This window comes from Aulonocara sp. 'chitande type north' Nkhata Bay, linkage group LG11 (genome assembly GCF_057382095.1).
Source record: "Aulonocara sp. 'chitande type north' Nkhata Bay isolate Kocher_YH1m ecotype deep benthic linkage group LG11, A_spYH_male_GT1.1, whole genome shotgun sequence".
NCBI classification, from domain to species: Eukaryota; Metazoa; Chordata; class Actinopteri; order Cichliformes; family Cichlidae; genus Aulonocara; species Aulonocara sp. 'chitande type north' Nkhata Bay.
In genome coordinates this window covers 24,308,950-24,322,626 of record NC_141354.1, presented here as the reverse complement: position 1 = coordinate 24,322,626, position 13,677 = coordinate 24,308,950, and the positions used below count along the sequence as shown (strand labels likewise).

The window sequence follows — 13,677 nt, the reverse complement described above, 5'->3', positions numbered from 1 at the left end:
ATATAGGAAAGAATATACCTCATTTATAAGGATTTTATAGGAATACTGCAGAGGGAAAAACTCGAGGAAATGCTTTCTAGTGCGATAAGGTCATCCACAAATGAGTGGCAAATACGCACGAAGTCATTATGTGAGTATTATAAGCTCTAACTGGCTCTTCCTCTCTCTTGCTGTCACAGTTACTGTATGACAGTAAGGAGTAAATAAGGTGATTGATCTGTGGTCTATGAAGCAGCAGTGGTCCTGCGGGAAAACATCAGAACACAAGCCAAAGGATCGACTCCAGTCAACTGGGCCAAAGCGCCACCTCCCCTGTTTCCTGTTACTTCATTTATTTTCATTAATTATTTGAATTGAGGGCAACCCCGCGTACGTACTTGTCCTTTTAACGGAGGATCTTCCAGTCGTACTAATATATATAAATTTTTTTTTTTTTCAGTGACGCCTTCGTGCAACAGCGACACTTTCCTCCTTGTTTCCTCCTTTCCGGTCGGATCAAGCGAAGCAGCGAAGAAATTTCAAGTCCAGTCCGTGAGACCGTGATCGGGCTTCGGCCTCAGGTGCATCTCTGAGGCGGAGCGACGCGGAGGTCCAGGTGGGTGAATTCAACCCCCCCCCCCCCCCCCTCCTTTTTTATTTCTTTCTAAAAAATTTAACCGTGTGCCTTTAGTGTCTATTTTCTTCCATTGCTTCTCTTGTGCGGTTGCATTTTCTAATTACAGTCGAACCTTTTTCTATAATAATTAAAATAGTTTAAAATGTTTTTAAGGTAATCTGAGGTCACTTAAGTCAAGATGCTTTCCAGTGGGTGGAGTCATTTGTTGCTGATTTTAAAAAAAGAAAAGAAAACGGAACTGTATTTTACAAAGAGAGTCCGTGTAGAGATGCAACGTTAAACCAACGTAACCATTCAAAGTGGTAATTTAAACTTTATAAGACAGCTTTCTGCACTCTATGAAATCTTTCAGACTCACCTATTTCTCAAAGATTCACAGAAGAACAACTTCTAAAAATTATGAAAAGAAAATAATTTTTTTAATGTGTGGAAATGCTTTTCAAAATTTCAAGATTGTCCTGTTTTTCTATTTTAAAAAACACTGCAATTAAAAAATAAATAAATAAATCCAAACACCTCTTTTTGGATTTTGAAAATGTGTCAGTGACAAAGTGGCACAGAACTATCTACAAATAATCAAAGGTGTCCAGTCTACTATCCAGTAACCCTTGGCCATGTGCAAGATTGCTCTCCATCAAGGTAATGAATGCTTCCTTCGTTTCTTCTGCACCCGTCTAATTCTTCCCGTTTGATATTACACTCTTAAAATTTGTATTTTAGTATTTATGATTCAATATTCATTAGTGTCTGCTGGAAGAGAAAATTCTACCTCTTACTCTCGTAGCCTTATAGGGGAACTGAAGGACTTCTCCATATCTTTTCCATCATCTGCAAACACTCCCTCTTTTTCCGCCCCCCAACCCCCTCCTGTCGTCTTTCCCTGCCACACCTGGTAACTACAAACTTGTACACAATAATAACAGCCAGATGTATCCATCTATCTCTCTATCTAGCCTGTCGACAGTTAGTGGAGTGGCTGAGAGACTTGCAGGCGTGAAAGGTCAGTTAATCAATGGCGCACAATTTGACAAATCCCAGTGACTCTTATCATCCTCACGGGTGTTTAGGGCCGAAAGGAGGACCACCGAGATAAATGCTTAATCCTGAGTGCTCAGTGAAAGAGAGAGAGCGAGAAAGAGAAAGGACAAGGACGGGAGCGCTCTGAAGCAGATGGGCATGCAGAGAGGTTGAACGCCAGGGTTGGTAGTGGAGGGCAGTGGACTTTGGAAGAGTTGACAAGTAGAGATAGAAATTGAAGAAAGAAAGAGATTCGGAAGTGACTCAGTGCAACAACTGGAAGGTGAAAAATGTGCCTGCTTTTGGAAATGACAGATTATACTTTTGTCTGTCGCAATCAAAGGACATGTGCAACTTTGTGGCTCTCAGATCACAGAACATTGCCTCAGGCTGGACAGGCCGAACACATGCCTTCTGGTCTGACAAAGAAATCCTGGTTCACTCTCGGTTATGGCTCTGCTTCTGTGTGTAAAGTTGAGAAAAACCTGAGGAAAACAAAGGTGTATGAGTGGTTGAATTCTCCTGTGGCATGTTAGCCCGCCTGCAGCAGTGTGCAACCAAGAGGAAAATGAGCTTTTGTCCACAAGGCTGGCCTCTTTTTTCCTTCAGTTTTTTTTAAACTGCAGGGGTTTTGGAAGAGGGAACAATTTCTCTGTCCTTATACCCTTAACAAACATCACCTCAGTAGGACATGTCGTCACTTGTTTTCTTTACTGAACTGCTAGGACCTTGTTATTTCCTGTTTTTATATTGGCATACATCACATTTAGTTAAAGAATCCAAATAGCATTACTGTCACCAAAAGTGATGGCTTGAATCTGAGGGCATGAATTGAATTTCCTTGCCGTGTGTGTTTTATCTTTTTCTCACATGGGTGCAAGAGAACTGGAGCTCTTTGAGCAATCACACAGACAGACCCTCATGTCCTTTATCTCCATCTCAATACAAGTTCAATGTAATTCAATTGAGATTAGTTGAACTGGCATGACAGCAGATCCGTAGTATTGCCAAAGCACTTAGGAGGCAATGACAGAACCACATCGATGTGGACTAACACATACACAACGCTGCACGACCAGCCAACCTTGTAGTGAGACTAAGACACACACATGCACACACAAAGTATAGGATCGAGCGAGAGAGTGACAGTCAAGTCAAAGAGGTTTTGGCAAATCTCGGGATGATGAAGTTAAAGGCTGATAGAAACTTGTCTAAAAAATGCGAAAAGAAGGAGAGAGGAATGATAAAGGGACCCGGACGATGAGTAGAGCTCATGTATGACAGAGTTCGTCCAAAAAAGATGAAAGAATGATTGACTCTCGGGGAGCACGATGGAGAGAGAAGAAGAAGGAAGGACAGGAAAAGGGGAAGAGGAGGACGTGACAAAGTGAAAGAGGTGAGCGATGCTGAGGAGAGCGAGAGAAGAGAAGGAGCGAGTGAGGAGAAAGCGCTGAAGGCGAAAAAAAGGAGAGGACAAGAGATAAAGAGAGCAAAGGGGGGGGGGGCAAGAAAGGATAAAATGTATAAGAGTGATGTACGAGAAGAGGGGAGAGGAAGAGATTTACTAGAAGAGAGATTAAGTCAAGTTGTCCCCGGTCAGTCATTAATCCGATTTAAGAGCAATTAAGGTGAGACTGATTCCTTCCTAGAGAGAAAGAAATAGATGGAGAGGGTGAAGAGAAGGGGGGAAGAAAAGAGGAGACAGGGAGGGAGACAAGGAAGGAGTGATTGAAAGAGAAAAGTGGGAAAATAGAACAGGTGTCTGAACTCTGGATGTCGGTTAGTGGACAAATTACAAGTAATGTACTGAAAAACTAACAGGAACACTGGCAGAATACTCTAATCTGTTTATTTGACTGTCATGTAAAATTGGACAAATCTAAAACTTGCTAAAAGTCACAGGTTAGGGAGCGAGGTGAAATAAATTTTTCAAAAGGCACTCCAGAAGTTTGGTCGTGGCTTTTCGTGTATTCTCGCATTCGTTGACTAACACACATTCCCTTTTGATCAAACCATGGATTTTCCGTGACATTGGGATCATAGAAGGGTACCTCCACACTCTGTTAACAGAAACTAACATCTAAAGTCTGCGTGTTATAGCTCAGTTATCTGTGAGATTTGTTTTGTGAGAGTGGACAGGAGACGTGAAGTTGAATTTCAGGTGAAAGTGCAGCGGCTGCTTCCCTCCAGTCAACATTAGACAGCGAAGGGCAAAGAGGAGAAAGAGACAGTGTTAGAGAGAAGGAGAGTGAAAGACAAAGTGGATGACTCTCCTCTGAATGAAAATGAAAAGCACGGGAGCAATGAAGAGTTTCCCTCCTCCTCCTCTTCCTCTTCCTCCTACTGCAACAAACCCCTCCAATCCCCACTCGGTGTGCTCTGTTGTTCCAGATATGTATCAGGGGTCTCGGGGTCAGCAGAGGGGTCCCTCCACTTGCTGTAGTGTTTCTATGTCTATTGGGAGATGGTGGTCCTGATAGCTTGGCCGTCTGACACGTACACAACAGTACATAAATCAAAGGCGCACATACACACCCTCACTCCGTTTATCTCCCACTCAAACAGTGCGGTGATAGCAGCCAACTCTGCATAGAGTCAGACAGAGGGAGAGGTTGTGGTCTGTCTTGTTAAGTGGGAAAGTAATAGGTAGCTGTAAAAGGTTTACTTCTGTTGCTGCCATCTCTATTGTTCAGGCTTTTCCAGTGTTTGTGCCTCTTTTGTTTGATGTGCTTCAATAGTATATAGCACACTCAACTACGTACATAATTGCTGTTCCACATAACTGCAGGACAGCAGCATGTTATTATGAAGTCTTTTAAGGCAAAGAATGTAGCAAATTGAAAGTGAGGTTATAGATTTTGTTTGTAACATTTTAGGTATCTGAATGGAAATGGTTTTACATGATTTCATTGACTTACATCAGTCACAAATGCACGTTTTTCAAAAGAACTCGGCCATTACTGGGAAAATGCACTTATACACATCTCTTTATTTCATTTTCTGTTTTGTCCTGGCTTTTCTCCTATTAAGATTCTCTCTATATTTCTGTGGCGCATCTATTGCAGTTTCTGTGGACCAATCTGTAGACCATCGCAAGTCACAGATTGAGAGGCCATTTGGCTGCTGTTGACAGGAGACAGCAGCTATTGACAGGGCCCTGCCGGGGAGGCGTGTCTCAGGCCCCACGTCCAAAGCGTTTGTGGCATTTAATACACTGTAGCAGAGGTCCTCACAGCCCTCACCCTGCGTGCTACTGCCATAGGGATCAATATGCACTGGGTTAGAGAGAAATGGACCATCTGATGCACACTCAGAGAGGGGGATGAGAGGAAAAAAGAGTGTAAGAGATGGAATCAGCGGGGAGGGGTGGGGTAGCAAGGGATTTAAGGGAAGAGAGGCAAAAGACTTGAAAAGGGGGAAATGGTGAGACCTAAAAGTGAAGAAAAGAAGAGAGGAAATGATTAGAGGCATGGTTTAAAAAGACATGGAGGCAGAGTATTGCCCAGCACAGAGATAGATAGCAAGGGAGAGAAAGTGGTCAGTGGTTGAAAGAGACATTCAGCTGGGAAAGAAAACAGATTGGAGGGAACGGGGATAGACACTGAAAAAGAGGAAGGCTCTAGACACCAGGGAGGATACACACAGGAAAGGAAAAAAGACATAAGGGAAGAGACGAGTGGGAGATAGGAAGGGAGAGGGGGAGTAGAAGGAAGAAAGGAGAGGGGAGAAAAACAGAGGTGGTGGTGGGGGGGGGGGGGTGCTGGGAAGGATGAGGAGGAAAGGAGGGGAGTGGGGGGGGGACTAAAATTTCCATCAGGTTTTCAATTGGGGCGGATCAATAGTGTATTAGAGCTCACCTTGACCCCATCCCTCCCCCCTCTCCCTGGCCCAGCACACAGGCCAAGCTACTCTCCCTCACAGCAGGGGACAGAGAGGGGGAGAGATTGCATTACGGCCCCCCTTTCTTGGACCAAAGTGGCAGAAAATGGCACAATAAAAGCAAGAGCGGACAGAAAGAAAGAGGAAAACTAAGTCGCGGCAGGTAGAAACAGAGAAAGTGGGAGACGAGGAGTAAGAGACCACGGAATGAGCTGGAGGAGAACCCAGCAGGTGCTGCCGTGCTTGTTCGGATGGAGCTTTCTAAGAGAGGAAACTTGTTGGGTGGTGTGTGCATGACTTGTGTGCATTTGTATCACTATAACACTCAAAAGGACAGATTGGAACTGAAATGTGTGATCCACATAAAAAACAAGCATGTTTTTTGAACATGTATAGAATTTGGTTAAGTAACTGTGCTAAGTGTTGACGCAGTCACGGGGCTGCTGAACCTTGAAAGACAGAGAGTTTTGTCTATCAGTGTAAAAAAAATGCACTCATATGGACTCGAACAAGTCCGTGCATTAGTATTTTTATTTTATTAATATGCCACTAGTTTAAAAATTGTAATATTCTGCATAGAATACCTTAAATATATAACTATTGGCATTGGTTAGGCTACAAAGCCTACCAATGCTTTTAAGGTGTGGTGTACAAATCGGTGATCTGCTGCACGGTTACACACAAATGCTCAGTTAAATAAGTTGGTAGATGTGCACGAGACTGGTAGGACACCCTCCATCACTGGAGGACAGCGGGACTTGAAGCTGTTGCAGAAGGACAGAGGCAGGGGCCAGAGTGAGGGTGATGATGGGGGGAGAGGTTGAATAAAAAAATTGATCTAGGAATTTAGCATTTAGACACAGTTTGCAAAGTGATATAGAGGGGAGGCAGAGGAGCAGAGGGGACAGTGCGGGGGAGGACACTTAACTTTACAATAGGTCAGCTCTGCTGCTAAGTCTCTTACTAACTGGAATCTTGACATCCTGCCTCATATGCCGCTCTGTGCATATTCCCCAGAAAATAAACACAAAATGCGATTCCGAGATTCTTTCAATGATCCATCTTGAGCGTGTGATTTAGCTGTTTAGACAGGAGCTTGTTTGTAAAAGCACAGACCTACTAGCAGCACCATCCTCATCTCTTCTCCACATTTCCTAATGCTGTTCCTATTGTCACCCATCCACACTCCAGTGCACATACACACGCCAAGATGCCCGGCAAAACAACACGCAAATGCACACGCGCACCCTGTGTCAGGCGTACGCACACACAGTAACACACAAACTCGTCCCACTCACTGAGGGGGAGAAAAGGAAAGAAAAAAGGAGAGAAAAAAGAAATCGATCGCCGGGGATAGCGGTGCGCGTCGGAGGATCGTATCTTGTCAAAATAATATATTACCCTCATCCCCGCCTGATCGATGCGGTGGATTAGGGACGGAGGGCTCCCTCTCTCCCCTCCTCTCTCTCCCTCTCTTCCTCCTCGGTGCTTGGTGCAGTTTAATATTTACCTCCGTGAAAGAACGGCCGCGACGGCTCTCAGCCCTAATTGATTCCGACACATGGGGCTCTGTGCTCAGGCTGCGGATGAGAGAGGGAGGGCCGGCTGGAATGCAGAGGTAGAGAGGTGAAAGAAAGAAAAAGAAAAGAGGAGGGAGAGAAGGAACCTCAGGACAGCAGCATCAAAAAACAAAATAGCAGGAATATGTGAAAAGGAAGGCTAGGAAAAGAAAAGATTTCCATAAGGAAGAAAAAAGAAGCTGTGGGAAGAAATGGAAAACTGAAAAGGGTGAGATAAAGTATGGAGTTTGAAAAAATGGATGGATAAAGGTTAGGGTGGTGGAAGAGAGACGAATGAACTTAAAACCTTGGAGGAAAACCTGGGAGGTCAGAGGAAATACAGTTAGAAAGGTATAAGATGGAGACAGCTGAGCCAGAGGGTGGAGAGGAATGGCAATGTATGTGGCACAAATAGAGGAGAGAGGGATGAATGGAACGGATAGCAGATAGGAAATGAATCAGGAAGAATGAGGGAAACGGGGAGAGTAGGTGGAAATGGGACTGCACGCGAAAGTGGCTTCAGGAGAGCAGGAAGAGAAACGGGAGGGATGAGGGCAGAGGAGAGCAAATGAGAGGGGATTAAGAGAGCGACAGGAAGATGGATAGAAATGGAGGAGTGAAACATGACGGGTGGAATGTAGAGCACCAATAAAAAGGCAAGAACGGGGAGCAAAGAAATAGGGGGATGATGGAAAAAAGAGCCCGGCGCAGAGGTGACAGAATGATATCAGGTGGGATAGACAGAAAACAGGAGTGATAGCGGAGCGAGAGGCGGGAGGGTATAGAGGGACCATATTTTCCGCTGAAGGAACTGGCCTGTCATGCTGTTCCGCCAGCGCAGAGCGGCTCTATAAAATACAGGGAGCAGGCGGGTCGTGTCGGGTGACTTATGTGTATATCTAGGCTTTGTCAATATTTCTTTCTGTCTTCCTTCCTCTGTGCTCTCCCTATTGCTCCCTGACTTTCTTTTTCCAATTGTGCTTCCACTGTCTCCCCATTTCTTACTACGAGTGTGTGTTCGTCCCAGTTAAGTGCTCACTCCATCTCCAGCACTGTTTGTCCACCTTCCTGTTCTTTCTGGGAAGTGAGAGCACATACAAGAGATATAAGCCGTAGAAGTCACCTGCACCTTTTGAGCTTGCAAGCCAAACACGACTGTGGTGCAACAACTTGAGGACTTATTGAGGTTTTATTCTTCAGTCATTCTCCATTATGAGGCGATAGAGGCAGGATGATGAGGCTTGCGGTTAAATTTACATCAACAGAGCACCAACACAAATACTCTCATTGGGGTTCATATTTTAAAGTCTATCTCCAGATTAAGAACATAGAGACACACACGGCTGGTTCCCTCTCTCAAACAGAAGCCGTCTTACCTGTTAAGACGGCTTCTCTTTTGCATAAGTGCGGGGATAAATGAATTCATCGGGTTGTGTACATCTTTCTGTAAATCCACTTTTCTAGTTTGTGTTTCTCCAAGTACAGAAGCACCGGGTGGTAGGCTGATTTATTCATGTGATCCCACGTTGGGTTACACCTCCTCTTCCTCATTTGGCATGGTTTAGTATCCTGCACACAGGTCTGTGGAGACCTGGATCCATGGGGGGGCCAGGCATCCTGCAGATACACTACCCCAGTGCACAACTAGTGGACACTCACAAATTACCCTGCTCTACATTTCATGTATATTTATTATGAAAATACATTAAAACTTCTCCGAACTGTTTCTGTCTTGCCATGTAAGTGAGAGTACTACAATGTTGCCCTCATTTTTGACTTCACCAAAGTCCTGGTGGGACTTGGCGATGAGAAAAACATTCAGTTCTATTTCTACCTACCTGTGTCGCCACAGAAAAAGTGAGGAGGGGAGGGGGAACATAGAGGACACAGAAGTTGAAATGGAATGAAACAGAACTTATTTATTTTTTAAAAATAAGCCCCAAATTTCCAATCTATCCCCATGACTTCCTCTGCCTCGGTGCTATGGTTTCTTTTTCCTTCCCCTTTCTCTCGCTCTCTCTCTCTCTCTGTCGCTGTGTCTGTTCTTTATTTACACCTCTCTCCTGCTCTCTGCAGTGGCTCAGGGAGCGGTAACAGAAGTGTCACTTGTCATTATTGGTCTAATTCAGTAATCCGTCATCGTGCACTCACTGTATGCAGCGCATTATACGCCAGCACAGCAGGTGTACTACGCACCGAGGTGGAGATTCGATTTGACACGCACACACAGGCGAGAGAGCCAACGGGGGCCGTAGCAGACGGGCACCGAATGTGTGTGTTTGTGTGCGTACATTTTGTTTTCTGTGTGTCGGAGAAAGTGGAAGGGGAACAGATAGAAAGATGGAGAAATTGAATTTTTGTGTGCATGTCTGTGGATATATTGTAGTTTCAATAGAAATACAGCGGTCTAAGATGTCTCTGTAGTGGGACGAGACATCAGCGACGGGACAGAGACAGCAGAACGAGTCAGAGCAGAGACTGTGAGCGGTAGCACGTGTGGGACCAGATGCGAAAGAAGATATTTGCAGTAAAGAAAAATGAACAAAATCCAACAATATATTATTACAGCGTGCTTTCCATTCATTTACAATCTGCAATTATCAAATCAAAGTTTACGTCTTCATCTGAGGGCTGAATATGTTTTATAACCCAGCCTGGAAGCAAAGCTATAACACAATCTACTGTTCAAAACACGGTATTGAGTTTCCATGATTCTGTTGTTCAATACTTTTACTTGGCTATAAAAGTTTTGCTTTATCCTCATAGCATTTTCTAAAGCAGTTCATTAGAAAGTAATATTTTTATTTCTTAAGCGAATATGATGGCTGACCAGCCAAGAAAGTCAATTCAGTCTGATTTATAAATTAGTTGTCTGACTTTTAAGTTTGGTGAAACTTATAGTTTATTATGTTTTTCCCAATTGAACTGCTTGGCTATTTAAACCACATTAATGCCAATTTTTCTCCAGTATTTTCATTTAGCTGCTACACTACACAAATAGGACCACATGCCTCTACCTACCAGTGGAGAAAGAAAAAGAATAGACACAATGACATGCAAGACAAGGAACATCCAGCTTATGTGGTCAGCGTCTTGGACTTCACCTGGACTCTCTAGATTTAATTATGAGAGTATATGGACTCATTGTCATTGTACAAAAACATAATGTGTTGTGCTTTTCACCTACCTCATCCTGCTATAGTGGGAAAAAAATCCATAAAGCGATATGATTGCTAAGTCTCCCAGATCTCTGTTCAGCTTGCGGCATTGCTAACTTCTGCACTACAGTGTGAAATTATGGATTCTCCTGAGATTATGCTTAGAAGCACCTAGATAGATCTCCAAACCCAATGTTTGTTTTATATAACGGTCAAGTCTAGATTCAAGTTAGACATGGTGAGGTGAACCCTGCTGCAGTCAGGGTTGTGGTCTGTAAGACTGATCCATTATCCATGAAGTCAAACACCGATTTTATCTGCTTTAGTCTCGCCCATATTTATGTTTGTTTTTGCCAGTATAGGCATCACAGATGGCTAATCAATCAGTCAATCAATCAATAATCAATATTGGTACAGATTTTTTTTTAATTTAACCTGTTAGTGCTTTATCAGTTTAAATGATTTTAAGTGTAGTTTAGCGTTTTTAGTGCCGCTTTCCTCAGCTTACACATAGATATCATTTTAGATGCAAGAATGTCAGACACTTTATCAACTTGACTTATGCTTGGTATTGGTAGCAGTTATTCAAGTTCATTTTATTCATTTATTTTTTAGTTTGTTTATTCTGCATGTAGTATACAGCTGGATGCTTTCATATCAAGGAAATAAACACAAAGGCAAAGTCCGATAAAAACAAAGGAAAGTGGAAGTACCATCCCTGAAAATCCTTTCACTTCATGTATGATATGTAAATATGATATGAATGGATCTTAAAACAGGAGTAGGTAGAAGCTTAACACTGCACTGCACACAAAAATGTGCATACAGTCCAAACTTGGCACACTTCTAAGTCAAAGCTATCTACAACTTGGTGCTCCGGTGGGTCCAATCGAAAGAAAGGCAAAGCCAAGCTTTGTATGCAGCATTGACAGTCCCACCTCCCTTGGGGTTGGAGATGGTGCCCCCTACATTCTGGGTACTAGAGTTTTATTCTATGTGAACAAGTGTAAGGGTGATAGGGTTTAAGATGTGATGGAGCTTCACCTCTTCTCTTTATCAATGGCAATTTGTATGTGAGCACACACCTCTGGAGTCCCAGCGGACACAGTGGATTTCATCAAGTTCTTAACCCCACAAGGCTACAAATCCGGTTACCACTGTAAGTGTTTTAAACTGTTTAAACTATCACAGCACTCCATGCTGAGTCCCAGCCCGTGTGCAAGTCACGCCCAGATCACACCGAAGCATATGAGTGTAACTGCATTTACTCTACTTTTTTCTCTTATTTTATTTTTGCTTTATATAACACCTGCCATTTCCACCAGCACATCAAACCCCGGCTGTAAGCTGACTCCGAGGGGATTCACTTCTATTGTTTTGTGAAACCTTTTTACAGCTGCTTTTATTGATTCATTTTTATCATTCCTTTTTTCATTAAGAACATATGGAAGACATTTTTTATGTGATTTGACTACACCCCAAATTTCTGCTGCTGATTTTACTGTAAGATTGTGAGATCCTCTCGGTGATACTGATGATGCAGAGTAGGGCAATGCAGTTTATACACTGAATACTAATAGCCACGGTTGCTAATTGTTAATTGCAAGATTTTTCTAATTACTACTCATTAGTGTAATTTGCATAACTCTAAATGTATGGTGAACTATGATGAGCCCAGTTCAGAATCAACAGCTCAACCAATGAAAACAATGAAAAAACATCACAGTATGTCTGTATTTGCCATTTCTTAGAAATTATTTTGTCATTGGTCATCAGTAGAATTTCAGACATGTGATTGAGCTAAATCACCAATCCTCTTTTACATCAGGAGCAAACCAAAACACTTTTTCAAACAGACATCGACTGCACAATTTAAAGCTGTCGCTGCATCTGATTGTTTACTAATCGCTAATTTATCCGAGAAAGTATTCAGTTCAAGAAAGTGAGGTGAGAAATTACAATTGAACTAAGAGAGAGAGAGAAAAATAGATTTTTATGTTAAAGATGTTAGACTTTTACTTATTTTTTCTCCAGAGGCCTTCTTCCCCTTCACCCACCCAAAAGACAAGAGTAAAGCCTTTCAGTCACATATAGCCAGAGAATTAGAGATAGGTATATGAGGCTAATCCTTCAATGTGGTATAAACAGTAACAGGTAGTTTCTCATTGTTGTTGGTTTATAAATTATAGCTCTTGAATTTAAATTACAAAAAAAACCTTTTACTATACAATATTATTAGGTTAACATGAACTGTAAACAAAACATGCTTAAAAGTTGAAAGAATGAAATGGCAGGAGCTGTTTGTTTTGGATTTCACAGAGCAGACAAAAAATGTTATGTCAAAACATCTTAATTTTATAATGAACTAGTTATTTTGACTTAAAGGCTACACTGAAAGGTCATTAATATCTGAAGGTTTGCTTATTTGCTTATATCTCCAATGGATCATTTAACCTATTGACAAAGAGCCCTTTGATTTTATCTATTGCCTGCCTGATGGTGATCATCGACTGGGGAGTTATTTTGTATTAAATAATCAGAGGTGATCAATAACTGTCTTCCTCCTCCTTCTTATCAGCCCCACAATGTCTCCATGTTGAAAGACCCATAGGCGCACACTGCTGACATGGTTATAAGATGGTCGGAATATATGTAATCTGTTGATCCTCTGGCGTTTTACAGTTACTTTGTCTTTGTTTAGGAGCTGAATTGCACAATAGCATCCACCAAATGATGGCCAGCGCACAATGAGCTACTTCTCCTCCTCTGCATCAGTTGATCAAAACCGCCTGGAGTTATGCAGTTAATGGCATCATTATTGTAAAAGAGAGAGAGAGAGAGAAAAGGAGATAGGAGAGCGAGAAAAAAGGGGGTGGGAAGAACAAAGTTGGAAAAGGAGGAGGAGGAGGAGGGAAGGAAGGAAAGTGTTTGAATTATTATCCTGTATATGCTCGAGTGGACACGAGACAGAGAGCAGGGGGCGATTTGGCGAGTTGTTGAAGAAAAGATGAGAGGTGAGGCCTACGGTGGGGAGGAGAGAGCAGGAGGGAGGGCCGGTGATGAATGGAAGGAGAACAGGGATGAGAGACGGAGCAGCATGAAAGAGTATATACGGTGCGCGGTCCCGCTCCGAGGATGATGAAACGTTAATTAAAGTAAACGAGCTACCTGAGCTCCCCGGCTAACCCCCTGTCACACTCTGTCAGGAGACAGAAAGAGGGAGGTGGGGGGCAAGGGGGGAAAGAGGGGGGGCGGTGGAAATTTGACTGGAGAGGAGAGAAGTTGGATAATCCAGCTGTGGCTTTAGTTCAAGGTTGATTGCTGTCACAGTTTCTAGCACAGATATCATGTATGTGCACACCAGCGAATGTGAATAAATATGACTTCAATATGATCATTTAATCATTTACGTTTTTTTTGTGCATTATTATTAAAGTATTTCCCATTA

At 42.8% G+C, this 13,677-nt stretch overlaps 1 protein-coding gene across 2 annotated transcripts in view; it reads left to right on the top strand.

Annotated features, from left to right (window-relative positions):
• erfl1 (Ets2 repressor factor like 1) overlaps window positions 1-13,677 on the top strand; it is a 49,423-nt gene that overhangs the window by 13,632 nt on the left and 22,114 nt on the right. For both annotated transcript variants that reach the window (XM_086309957.1, XM_086309956.1), the window contains exon 2: window positions 440-595. The gene's annotated coding sequence lies outside the window, so the exon portion shown is untranslated. The remainder of the gene's footprint in view (window positions 1-439; window positions 596-13,677) is intronic.